Source organism: Ornithorhynchus anatinus, chromosome 15 (genome assembly GCF_004115215.2).
Source record: "Ornithorhynchus anatinus isolate Pmale09 chromosome 15, mOrnAna1.pri.v4, whole genome shotgun sequence".
Lineage (NCBI taxonomy): Eukaryota > Metazoa > Chordata > Mammalia > Monotremata > Ornithorhynchidae > Ornithorhynchus > Ornithorhynchus anatinus.
Genome location: NC_041742.1, coordinates 21,002,332 through 21,015,672, shown reverse-complemented (window position 1 = coordinate 21,015,672; position 13,341 = coordinate 21,002,332). Strand labels below are relative to the sequence as shown.

At 42.4% G+C, this 13,341-nt stretch overlaps 1 long non-coding RNA gene across 1 annotated transcript in view; it reads left to right on the top strand.

The window, feature by feature from the left end:
- The window catches only part of LOC114817003, a 123,428-nt gene that overhangs the window by 26,668 nt on the left and 83,419 nt on the right, over positions 1 to 13,341 (top strand). Inside the window, exon 2 of the long non-coding RNA XR_003764837.1 lies at positions 140 to 273. This is a non-coding gene — a long non-coding RNA (uncharacterized LOC114817003). The remainder of the gene's footprint in view (positions 1 to 139; positions 274 to 13,341) is intronic.

The window sequence follows — 13,341 nt, the reverse complement described above, 5'->3', positions numbered from 1 at the left end:
CAAATAGTTGAAGACATTTTGGGTTTGAAGTGACTTGATCAAGGACACTCGGTCTAGGTATCTGCACTTCCTATATAATGTACTTTCTTCTAGGCCTGGCCAGTTATCTCTCTCTCTCTCTCTCTCTCTCTCTTTCCAGTAGGGTCACCACCTCATCTTCATGGGCAGTACCTAGAACTAGAGGTCAAGCTCAAAAGGTGGAATGCTGGAAAATCTGGCAGCCAGTTGTCCAATAATGCCTGGATGGATCGGATCTGATTTACCTTCATTGTGGTAAGCCTCTTTGACCCCTTCATACGACCAATGTGCTTGCCAGCTGCAAATTTTATTGCATTTCACACCGAAAGTCTGATGCATCTCAGATGGTTATGTTTTGACAAGAATGAGAGATTACCTGATGGATATCAAATCCCAGCATCAAAGAGTTAAAATCCTTTTCACTTAGACACTGTCTTTGTGGCTCCTAATTCCAACTAGCTACTGGTTTACTAGTTGGAACAGGAAAAGTACAGTCACTCCTTGAGCTCTGACTAGGATATCTCCTTGACTAAAAAAAAAAAAAAAGCCCTGAAAAGAAAAATGTAATTAGTTTATCTTGAACGAAAACAAGACTCACTTCAGCCCATCAAACTGTGAAATTGGAAGTTTCAATCTGAATTTTCATTTTGAGAAAAATCCCAACTCTCCCCCTGTATTGGATCCTTTTGTTGGCAAATGTACAAATGTGTTCATCCCTTCTATTTGTTTGGAGGGGTTGAAACTTCTATCCGAGATGAGGTAAAGTTCTTATTCTAGTGGATAAATAACCAGGAAAGTGGAAAACTCCTATTCCCGATCCTGACTGGTTGCTTTGGATTACGTCAAGAATGTGCTCTCGTTTTAGTACTACCTAGTAAGGGAGGCACTGGACCCAAGATAAATGCTGGGTAGCTTGATTATCTTTGGGACAGAGTTTTAGAAGTATAAATCACTTGAAGAAAAAAGCCGATACTGGTTCAAAGTCACACAAATTGGTAGGAGATTAAATCTTCTCAAGGTCATGATAAACCGGTACTCCCCATCCTCCAGACCAGAAGTTTTCACCGGGAGATACTTCAGAGTCCTGCAGGGGGAATGGGAAGTGATGTTGGGAAAGATCATGGAAGCTCTGGAACCCCAAGAAGCGGCATCAGCACCAGAAATCAGGGGAAAAGAGTACCTTGCACTGGGTCTTGGGACACTGAGGCAAAGAGGAGCTCGTTCTTTCATTTTTCATGTGATCCAGCTGCTTGCTACCACTACCCAACTTGAGATCTGGTCATTGCTTCTGTAACAATCAATCAGTGGTATTGAGTGAGTACTTACTGGGTACTCATTGGGATTAATCAGTCCATTACATTTACTGAGTGTTCACTGTGTGCGGAGCTCTGAACTAAGCCCAATATCCCAGAGATGGTAGACATATTCCCTGCCCACAGGACCCTCATAGTTTGGAGGGAGTCATTAGCAAGCATTTGCAAGAAGCATGGAAGGGAGAAGACCCTACAGATGGAAGAGAAACAACCAATGCCCTTTTAAAGAAAAATGCCCCTGATAATTACCCATTAGTTAGCTTAATATCAATACTTGGAAAGGTGCAATTAGTATGTGCTTATTTAGAGCAATCATTTAGAGGAGCATGAGGTTCATGCTTTGTAATTAGGAAATTGTGCCAAACAAATTTAATTTTCTTCTACGATGGTGACAGGGCACATAAGCAAGTATAAAATCTAGATAGATGAAAATTCTGGCTTGGGTAAAGCTTTGGAGTCCATCCCACATCTTATGTTCACTGTCAAGCTGGAAAAAGTCTGAATCAGGAGACATTTTGGCCTCATGGAAAGAGCCAAGGCCTGGAAGTCAGGAGATATGGGTTCCAAACCTCGTTCTGCTACTGGTCTGTTGTGGGACCTTGGGCTAGTTATTTAACTTCTCGATTGCTTCAGTTTCCTCTCCTGTAAAATAGTGAAATCTTTGAACCTGGTTGAAGGAATCGATGATAGGGTGAGTGGTCTGAGCACTGTCACTCCTACTCTCCTTCCTGTCAGTCAAGGCCCCATTGAGGGCATGCAGTGCAGTGGACAAGGAGGCATGCGGCAACGTGCACACAAAGGTTTGGGTTTTTATTTTTTTATAGAGAGGAACCACTTAGAACCGAGAGAGCAAAGAGCACAGGACTGGAAGTCAGAGAGCCCAGATTCGAGTCTCAACTCTGCCACTGGATGACTGTGTGTCTTCTGGCAAGTCACAGCCTCTCTGGGCTGCAATTCTTTTATATGTAAATAACATAATCACTGAGGTATTTAAGCCCTTAGCATGTGCCAAGCACTGTGCTAATCTCTGGGGTAAATACAAGACAAGCAGATTGAACCTAGTCCCTTGTCCCTCATGGGGTTCACAGTAAATTGGGGATAAGATAGGCTGTGAGCCCTGTGTGGAATAGCATCTGTTTCTGATCTCATAACCTTGATGCTACCCCAGAGTTTTGCACGTGGCAAGTTCTTAAAAATACCATAATTCTTTTATTATCAGTATTATTACTATTTAGCTTATTAACAATGCTGTGCCGTAGTGCCATAACCCAATAGGTGGTTGTCTTGATACCTTCTGTAGTGTTTGTCACCTAGGTTAGACAGCCATTTTCAGTATTCTCGATGGGCTTGTCCACCTTACAAAAGGCAGAATGCCCTAGGTGGTCAAAGAGCTCAATCGCAGGCTCCTCATGGGCAAGCATCATGTATACCAACTCTATTGTATTGTACTTTGCCAAGTGCTTAGTAGAGTACTTTGCCCACAGTATGTGCTCAATAGATACCATTGACTTTTTTAATGGTTCCTGTGAAGTGCTTACTTACATGCCAAGCAGTTTTATCAAGCCCTGGAATAGATATAAGATAAAGCCCTGGGATAGATATAAGATAATCAAGATGGACGCAGTCTCTGAACCACATGGATTTAACTGTCTAAATAGGACGGGGTAGGGTTTAATCCTTGAGACTGTAAACTCCTTGTTATCAGGAAATGGATCTGTTTATTTTTATATTGTACTTTCCCAAGCACTTATTACAGTGGTTTTCCTTGGAAGAAAGTTTTCAATAAAGACGATTGAATGAATCAATCCCCATTTTACAGCTGAAGTAACTGAGGCACAGAGAGGTGAAGTGAGTTGCCTGAGGTCCCACAGCAAACGGCAGTGCCGGGATTAGATTGTTTAGCAATCTTCCCTACTGATAGAGTAACCCTAGCAGGCCATTCCCACCTTGCAGGTTTGGGATTATAACCCAGCTGTGCTCTTTCCACTCGTCCAATAGCAGCTGGGCACTCCATTTCCCAAAATGGCAACTGAATTCTTGAAGAAATAGCATGTTGCTTGCTCCCCTTGAGATCCACCCTCTCAATTGTGCGTAAACATTCAAACATTCTCTCACGTGTGAATTCATCTATCCTTTTCCTGAAATGCTTGGTAGTTTGTCAGTGCAGCTTCCTGCGGTGATGAATTCCATGTGTGTGAAGAAGTATTTTCACCTTCAAGCTTCATTGACAGTTCCCTGATCTTGGTGTTGGGAGATTTGGTAAACAACAATTCTGGGTTGTCATGACTGGTTGACTTCAATCAAGCCCCCTCTCAGATGAACAAATTCTGACCTTTTTTTTTTTTTTTTGAGGGTTTGTATGTTTTTAAAATGCATTTGTTAGTGTGTACTTTTGTGCCAGTATTAAGCACTGGGGTAGATACAAATTAATTAGGTTGGACACAGTTCATGTCCCACATGGGCTCACAGTCTTAATCCCGATTTTACAGGTTAGGTAACTGAGGCACAGAGAAGTGAAGTGATTTGTTCAAGATCACACAGCAGACAAGTGACAGAGCAGGAAGTAGAGCCCCATTCCTCTGCCTCCCAGGTCTGGGCTCTATCAACTAGGCCTCACAGCTTCTCAGAGACAGAGTTCTAGATGGTTCTCTAAAGTGTAAGATTATTCTGGTCAGGGATAATGTCTCAGGTATCGTAGTTTGCAGAGTTTACTTGAGTGCTCTGCTCCCTAAATGACCTGTACTAAATACCCTTTCTTCTACTACTGCTGCTGTCAGAGTTAATGCACCTTCCCAAGTCACTCACTACTAGTACTACTACTATGAGGGACTTGGGCCAAGGGAGCTGAGAGACTCCTCATTAGAGAATCTTGGGCTAGTTTACATCCTTTACCCCACTGGTCTCTTACCCTTTCCTGTGCTAAATGTTTCAATCTGCACCTTTTCTATTGTCCAAATGGTAATAGCAGTTCCTGCTGTCTCCCAGCAGGAGACATTAGCTATAAATTTTAAGCTTAGCCTCCTCACAGCTTTACTCTTAAGCAATAAAACTCCTTTAAGAATCAGGAGAGCCTAATTGTGCTGAGGAAGCCTCCGACTCCGCTAAAAGAGAGGTAACACCTCCCTGGGCAAGGATATCTTTCTACCCTTTCAGGTTTCCCACTTTCTATCTCTCCCTGCTCCCCTCATCCACCTGCTGCTCACTTGACCTTGGGGAATTCTTGTCTTCGTATTCCTGCATCTTTCCTCCGCACTTTCTAGTTAAACTTGCCTATTACCTCATGTCAGTCAACCTTCCCCTTGTAGTTTGACCTTTGATTTTATTAACAACTGTCAGCTTGGCACTGTGTGTAGCAAAGTATCTCAAATCCATCTGCTAATCCCTGAGGTTCTCACATCTGAACAGTGAAGCCTTTTCTGGGTGTAGGTCATTGTCAGTGGTGGAGAAAAACCTCTAACTCCCCCAAGACAGAAGGAGCTTTGGTCCAACAGTTGGGCGGTAGAGATCATCCAACCCTCTCCCAGAGGGCCGAGCAGTGAGGGGTAGACTACTTTCATTTGGGGTGCTAAAGTATGTTGGGAAGCTGCCAGGCCAAGAGTCCTGGGATTTGGTGACATTCTAGTTGGCATCACTAAGGGGCAAAGTTAGTGATAGATTGGAGGGGCTGCCACTTCACATGCCATCTCTGGAATAAGGCAGAAAGTCACCATATCCCACAGGTCACTGGCAGATGCCCAAATGGCTTTTCATGTAGCCTGTCCCTGGGAACAGATTCTGAGTGAGTCTGTGGATTTTTCAATTGAGTTCTGAGACAGATTAAGTACTTCTTAGCCTCACAATTAGCCCTTTCACTCTGCTGTCCTGGAAGAGTTAAGTTCAGGGCAGACTAGCCTCTTACTGTCGAGAGGACAGGGCCCGAGAACTTCACTTCTGATCCACATAGAGCTTCTCCATTCTCTAAACCTGGTGGGGCAGGATGGGGTAAGGGAGTGTCTGTCAATTGGCTTTAGCGGGCACGTGCGAAGGTAGTTATTACTAGGCTGGTGTCTGGTTACTGTGATCTGGAAACACTTAGCAGCTTGGGTCCCATCGTGGCTAGAAAGGAAAAAGAGAGAAAACTGGTAACTGGTCCTCTCCAGTCGGGATGCTTATATGCGCTGTGGACAGGTGACTCAGGGTTATTTTTAGCCTGATTGCTTCTGACTCCAACAAACCACTCCTAAAGGGGCGCAGGAAGAAGAGGGACCCAATAGATGATAAATTCCTTGATGACATGGATTGCGTCTACAAACTCTATCATACTACGGTGCTCCGTGCACAGTAAATAATAAATACCATGGATTGATTTTTTTACCTTCCTCTCCCTCCAAACACATAAGAAGTTTTAACTAGACACAATTTGACAACTTCTAGCTGTATACTAGGACTACCAGGAAGGGAGGGAGAAAAGGGCCTCAAAAAAAAAAGGTGACTAGAAAGGAAGCACATTCTTTCTGGACACTTCATCTGCCAAGAGTGAACTTTAGAATGATCAGTCTTTAGTGGATAAATGGTTTAACAAACATGTCCAAAAATTGGGGTGAAAGGCTTATATTTCTTTAATCCATTCTGAAAAGAAATCCTGGGCCCTCCTGTCTGTGACAAGAAAAATGAAGAAGCCCCAAGTGGAGAATCAGTGAAATTAATGGTTTACATCAAATGATGATTTTCCCCTTGGGAAGAATCATCTCCTTTTAAAATTGTAGAACTCGAGACACCAGAAACATGTAGGTCATATTTGTGGGAAAAGATGGAAAATTGGCTACCTTTCTGCTCACTAAGCATCTTGTTTGGTCAGTCTGCATTAATTTGCTTCACAGTGTAACACTAAACTGGGACAAACCGCTCAGTGTACAGACCCATGGCTGCGTATTACTGTCATTGTATAGTATTGTTGAGTTCTTAATGCAGTATTATTGTAGCTGGAAAAAAAAGTGTTCCATTATAGGGAATTCCAATTCTCTTTCTGATGGGTTAGATGAGCCCAGTATGACTTGCTAAGGAGAAAAGAAATCATGAGTTGGCATTTGGGCACATTTCTTTGGCTCCAGTTAGCACAGACAAGAATACCTTAGGCTCATGCACGTCAGTGATTTTTTTTCATTAAAAAGAGAATCATTTTATCTCTCTGCTTTGGAGCTCAGCTAGACTCTACAGTTTGGGACTTAAGATGAGAAAGAGAGAGAATAAAAAAAATGCCAAAGAGGAGGATGTTAGAAATTTGCTTAGCATTTAATTTTCTAAATTTGAGCAAAACTCAAATTCCCTAGGACCTCTCCACTTCAATTTCCAGTGGACCAAACAGAGGTCAGAATTGTGGATGTTTTAAACAAAGTCCTTATTCTCCTGCATTTTTCCCTTTCTTCCCATATTTCCTTCCAGAGTCTCTCTGTATTAAACCAACCTTGAAATATCAGTCTCAGAGGAAGCTGGGTATTTCTCATTTGTCTCTACTTGAACAAGTAACAAGTCAGAGTGAAATCCATACATTGTTTCTTGAGCTTTCCTATTCAGTGCCATAAAAGAATAAAAGCAAACATTGAGGCTTTTATGGTTGGTTGAAGTCGTGGGATTATCCTTAAATAAAATCTGTCAAAAGACTACACTGTAGTTTAGATCAGTAGGCGTTCATATTTTCAGTTAAAAGGACCAGCCCCCAGACTATGTCCTTAACACAAGCTAGAGTTGCTCCCTTCTGAGACTGCATCCTCACACATAAGTGAGGAATATGAGGTGAGATGGATTTTTGCATATTCATTATTATTATTATTGTCTACAACATAGGTTTTCACAGAGAGTTTTCAACTGAAGTTAGAATCTAAAGGGAAAGAGTTTAACATGTAAATAGTCACTCAAAAACATGAGTGGAAAAGTTCCAGTTTCTCAGTTATCCAGCCGGCATGGAAAGAGTGGTGTTTGCGTGGTTTTCTTTTATGATACACAACCCATTGTCTTTAATTATTGAACAAATTCTCCCACAATCCGGCTTGCAGAACAGGGAATGGGACTATAATTTGTGGCTGTGTGTTTTTGAGAAAAAATTTAATCAGAATAGAAGTACAAATGCTAATCAAGTTATCCTTCAGGCTTTCCTAATATATCAGACAAAGGACACCAATTAAAATAATGTAAAAGAACACAGAGGAAAAGTGGGAAAGAGACAAAATTGCTTGGGATACTTCAAAAGTACCACATGCACTAGTCATTTCCCAGAGGATTTCCTGCAGAAGTAAAATCCACAATGATTTAGCATTTGTTACATCTGGAAGCCCAAATCCAGAGACTGATTAAGTCCATCCAGGGTTCTAGTTCTTTAAATAAAACACCAGGTGTTTACCAAAAAGTTTTGGGTTTTTTTTTTAAGAAAAAACATAAAATGATAGCCCTCTAAATGAAAATAAAGGAGCTTGAACATGAAATAGAAATGTAAATCAGGAATCATGACTAGACGGGAACACATGGGAATTTAATTCTGATTTCACTTAGGACTCAAGTTATGCCATGCCAGCTTGATGTGATTAAGAGCCCTATTTGTAGACCCAGGCATTGATCTCTTCCAAGTTGGAAACGTATCGTACTGTTGTACTCGCGATGCTAAATTTTCAAAGCTTTGCCGACATTTTCTTAGGAAATTCCATTTGAAACGTACCCTTCTCTCTTTCTTTAAGATGAAAATTCTGACCCTTAATGACTATGATGAAATTATTTCTCACCCGGAGGCCCCACTTTCGAGAGGGGTTTGATTTTAAAGGGAAGTTGTTCTATGTGTTTAAAAAGCAGGAACAAGTAAAGAAAAATGTTGTTGTTTTTTGTTCTCTTCCTTAAAATAATTTATTTTCATGACAAAATTTGCCAGTGTTTTATGACTAAACACACCTCTGGACCTGTTTTAGAGTAATTGTTTCTAGTACTAGTTGTAATTATACAAATTCAAGACTTAAATTATCTGGACAGGATTCAGGGAGCAGGAACAATCTAGGCATCCTAATACTTATTGCTGTTGAAGTATGTTCTAGTGGAGAAGGCAGGGTTCTGGGAGTCAGAAACCCTGGGTTCTCATTCCACCCTGAGTGATCTTGAGCAGGACCACTTAGCCTCTCTATTTCTCAGTTGTCTCCTCTGTAAAGGGATGAGAGAGACCTGCTCTCCCTCCCTTTTAAATCAAACAAGTCCTGTATGGGACAGGGACTAGCTTCAATCTGATTTTTCTGAATGTACCCCAACACTTAGCTTGTAGTAAATGCCGAAATTATTATTATTGACACTTGAGACCTTAGTCATGCATGTGGGTGAATCTGAAATGACTGACATTTTTTAATGATATTTAAGTGCTTACTGTATGTCAAGCATGGTTCTGAGAGCTCGGGTAGATGCAAGTGAGTTAGCTTAGACGCAGTTCCTGTCTTGCATGGGGCTCACAATCTAAAAAGGAAGAACAGGAGAACTGAGGCACCGAGAAGTTAAGTGACTTGCCTAGGGTCAGCTGCAAGCATTTGGAGTATCTGGATTAGAACCCATGTCCTCTGACTACCATGCCTGTGCTCTTTCCACTGGGCCATTTCTGCTTCTCATGCTACTCACATGACTGACTTTCTTCTTTTTCTCTCTTTTTCTTTACCTAATTTTCTATTCCAATTTTCCCCTTTTTCACTTCTTCCCCTCCCATCAAAACCAACACCCTGGGCCCAAGGACAGCAAGTGCATTTTGTCAGCTGGGCAGGCCTGCTGGCATTGGGGTTCTTCTGAGCAGTTGTGGATTGGGATTAGTGCTAACAGGATCAATATTAAGAGCATTTATCAGAGTTACTGCTCTGTGCATCACTGTCCTATATGCTTGGGGACCATTCTGAACAAATGAAATAAGCTCCTCAAGGGCATGTAGCTAATAATAATTGCAGAAATAAGTGCTTACTGTGTGCCAAGCACAGTACTAAACACAGGGATAGATCAAAGATCATGTGGTCAGGCACAGTCTCTGTCCTCCCTGGACTCAGTCTTAGCAGATGGGTGAATTTGTATTGAATCCCCACTTTACAAATGAGGAAACCAAGGCACAGGGAAGTTAACTGACTTGCCCAAGGTCACACAGCAGACAAGTGGCAGAGCTAGGATTAGAACCCAGAGTTGCTCAACCCCAGCTTTGTGCTCTTTTTCCACCAGACCACACTGATTCTGGTAGCAGTTGAAGGGAGACAGTAGACTACTGTACTAAGAACTTGGAAATATACAATATAGTGGAGTTAGTAGTTGGGATCCCTTCCCACAAGGAGTTTACAGACTCAGGAATTCAGTACCACAATATTCACCTGACTGACAGAGTAGCAGAGGAGGAGGAATAATGGGATTTATGTACTACTGACTAGTGACAGTCCACTGACTCTAAGTGCTTGGGAAATTACAGTGGACCCATCCCCTGTCTGCGAAGAAGCTTACACCCTGATGGGGGAGGCAGATATTTTAAAAAATATACAGAGTAACCCAAGTAATTAAGCATAGAATTGTATATACAAGTTTAAAAAATTGACATTTGTTATTCATTCATTTAATTGTATTTAGTGCTTACTGTGTGCAGAGCACTGTACTAAGCACTCATTAGGTGCCAGGCCCTGTTCTAAGCACTGGGGTGGTTACAAGCAAATTCGGTTGGATTCAGCTCCTCTTCTACACGGGTCTCACAGTCTTAATCCCCATTTTACAGATGAGGTAACTGAGGCCCAGGGACCTGAATTCACTTGCTCAAGGTCATGCAGCAGACTTGTGGCAGAGCCAAGATTAGAACCCAAGTCCTCCCACTCTCAGACTGGTGCTTTTATCCACTAGGCCGTGCTGCTTTTCCTATAGGCAGGTTCACTTAGTTGTCATACAATTTTGCCTTCTGTAACCCTCCTATGCTAAATTTTGACCAGCCCCTTTTTCTGGCTCACTAAAGAGCTGGTGTGAGCATAGGCCATTAGCAGTGGTGAGAGCTATAACCTTTTCTCAATCTGGTGTCACATGCAAACATGCTCAAAATCTTTGTCTGTCCCCCAAACTATTGAGAAATACTCTGGATCTAACTCTGGATCTAACTCAGAAAAACAGAACGTGACCCTGAAAAACAAAGACCAGAGTAGCCAAAAGACAAGGTAAACAGATGTTTTTCTGGCATTTCTACTCACTGGGGGTGTCTCTAATGGCAGTGGAAATTGTGAAGCAAAATACGTGCAAATAATTATTCTAAAATATAAAGTCACAGAGGGCAGGAGCTGATTTAAACCATTCTTCTGCTGTTGTATCACTGCCGGCTGATTTATAAAAGACTAAAAAAATAACTAGTACACTCAGTTCTACCATCATGCATGTTTTCATGTTTTCACTACATGTGGCTAGAACACTGTTATGGAATTAGAAAATGTTCATCCAAAAGCACAAACTGGCTTGGTTAAGGAAAGAATGGTTTTGTGTTTGTGCACAGGTGCCTGTGCGTTGGGCATTTGGGAATGTGTGGTTTTTAAAAGCATTAGCCCAAGTGCCCAATTTTGCCAGAAAAATAACCCTCCCATAGAAGGGCCACCGAGTGTACATTTTACCCCACCATATTATTGTACTTATAGCAGTAGTAGGTAATAGTATTTATTAAGTTCTTACTGTGTGCAGAGCACTATACTAAGCAGTGGCAAAAATCCACCAGAAAGGTGTGCCAGAGTCCCTGGTGCTCCAAGAGCTAACATCTACGACCAGGACAGGGACAGGTTTCGGTGAAAGACAGAGTAAGGCAAAATAATATAAAACAAGTGAAGTGTGGTGGCACCCGCGAGGACCATCTAAAATCTGTGAAGGTCGTGGGTTGCCCCTCCCTTTTTTATGGTATTTGTTAAATACTTATTAAGTAAGAGGCATTCTAATAAGCGCTGAGCTATTTGTCCTCGTATTTATCCTCATCATCAGTGGTATTTATTGAGTGCTTGCTGTGTGCAGAGCGCTGTACTAAGCACTTGGGAAAAGACAGCAGCGTTGGTAGCTATATTCACCGCCCACAATGAACTTAGAGTCTATTGAGCGCTTACTGTGTGCCGAGCACCATGCTAAGTGCTTGGGAGAGTACAGAATAACAGTTTTGGTAGACACGACCCTTGCCCACAGGGAGCTTACAGTCTATTCAGCACTTAGTATGTGCTGAGCACCATACTAAGCGCTTGGGAGAATACAACATAAATTTGGCAGACACATCCCCTGCCTTGAAGAAACTGCCAGTCTAGAGGAGGCAAATGGCAGAGCCAGAGGTGGAATCTTTGTCTTCTAACTTTCAGGCCCTTGCTTTCCACTGTCTATGCTGCTTTTTAAGAGGTTGTCCCAGGAGGTCCCATGACCCCGACCTGCCTTGCTCTGGACTTGCTACCTTTCCCTTTGGGGTCCCCGTGAGCTTGGACCCTGCTTCCAAGAAGCAGCGTGGCTCAGTGGAAAAAGCACAGGCTTAGGAGTCAGAGGTCATGGGTTCTCATCCCAGCTCTGCCATTTGTCAGCTGTGTGACTTTGGGCAAGTTACTTCTCTGTGCCTCTGTTACCTCATCTGTAAAATGGGGATTAAGACTGTGAGCCTCATGTGGGACAACCTAATTACCTTGTATCTACCCCAGTGCTTAGAACAGTGCTTGGCACATAGTAAGCACTTAACAAATACCAACATTATTATTATTATTAGGAAGTGAGCAGATGGAGGTTGGGCATTTAAAGTACAACTCCCGGAGGAGCATCCAATGATGTATCTGTACCAGACAAGGGGAGGATCAGCTGAAAACTGATTGCCTGGAATAAAACCGGTTGAATGTTCACCCTAGTTAAACAAATCCTTATCTCTAAAGATGTCCAAAAATGGTCAGTTCTTCATCTGATCCCTGTGGCCAGCATTGTGTTCTGTTGTGTTCTGTTGGCTTGACATTTTGTAGAGTGACTTTCCTATCACCCTGATTTCAAACCCTACCATGGTTTACTGCACATTTCCATCCAGGAAATATTTTGGGTAGAGTATGTACGTTTTTCACAGTTCAGATTTCTACAGAGAAGCAGCGTGGCTCAGTGGAAAGAGCACGGGCTTTGGAGTCAGAGGTCATGGGTTCGAATCCCCGCTCGGTCACTTGTCAGCTGTGTGACTTTGGGCAAGTCACTTAACTTCTCGGTGCCTCAGTTACCTCATCTGTAAAATGGGGGTGCAGACTGTGAGCCCCACGTGGGACACCCTGATTCCCCTGTGTCTACCCCAGCGCTTAGAACAGTGCTCGGCACATCGTAAGCGCTTAACAAATACCAACATTATTATTACAGTGAAGTGATTATATATTTGAAAAGTACCTTTGCCCCCTGGTTTGGTGTGGAAGAAAACAGTGATGGCTGAATTTGCATGCTTTGCTGGCCCTTTGATTCTCTGGAGAGAGAATTTTTACCAATATGAAAGTCAAAATAAGGTGCAAAATCCTATCTAAAGAGGCCCCATGTCCTGGGGAGTGAAATATTGTTATCATGTGCAGAGCCTCTGCAATACAGTTAAAAGAAAATATCACAGTGCTGTCCAAAAGTAAAAAAGAATCACATGTTTCCCTAAGCTCGATCCCTTATTCTGTCTCCTCCAGTTCATTCCCACCACCAGCTACATATAGCAGGCCCTCAGCTGTCTGCAACTGTGACACTGAGCATAACATTTGTTTTTAATCATGATCAACTTGATTCCCATTAATTTAAAGACTGGTGTAACCACTAACTTATGTGTGAGTTCAGAATGGGGCTAAGGAGACTTTGTCCCCACCCCCCTGGTTAATATGATTGATCTGTCATTTAGGTTTACGGTGGAATGGCTTTCATCTGCCCACTGCCCCTTCGCCAGAGAGGGCTCTCTGTTCTCCCAGCTGGCATAGCTCGAGCACCTAAACTCGGAAATTTCGAAGTTGGAGTGAAACGTGTGGGTCTTGCTCACGCTATATATTTTCAGAGCTAAAGT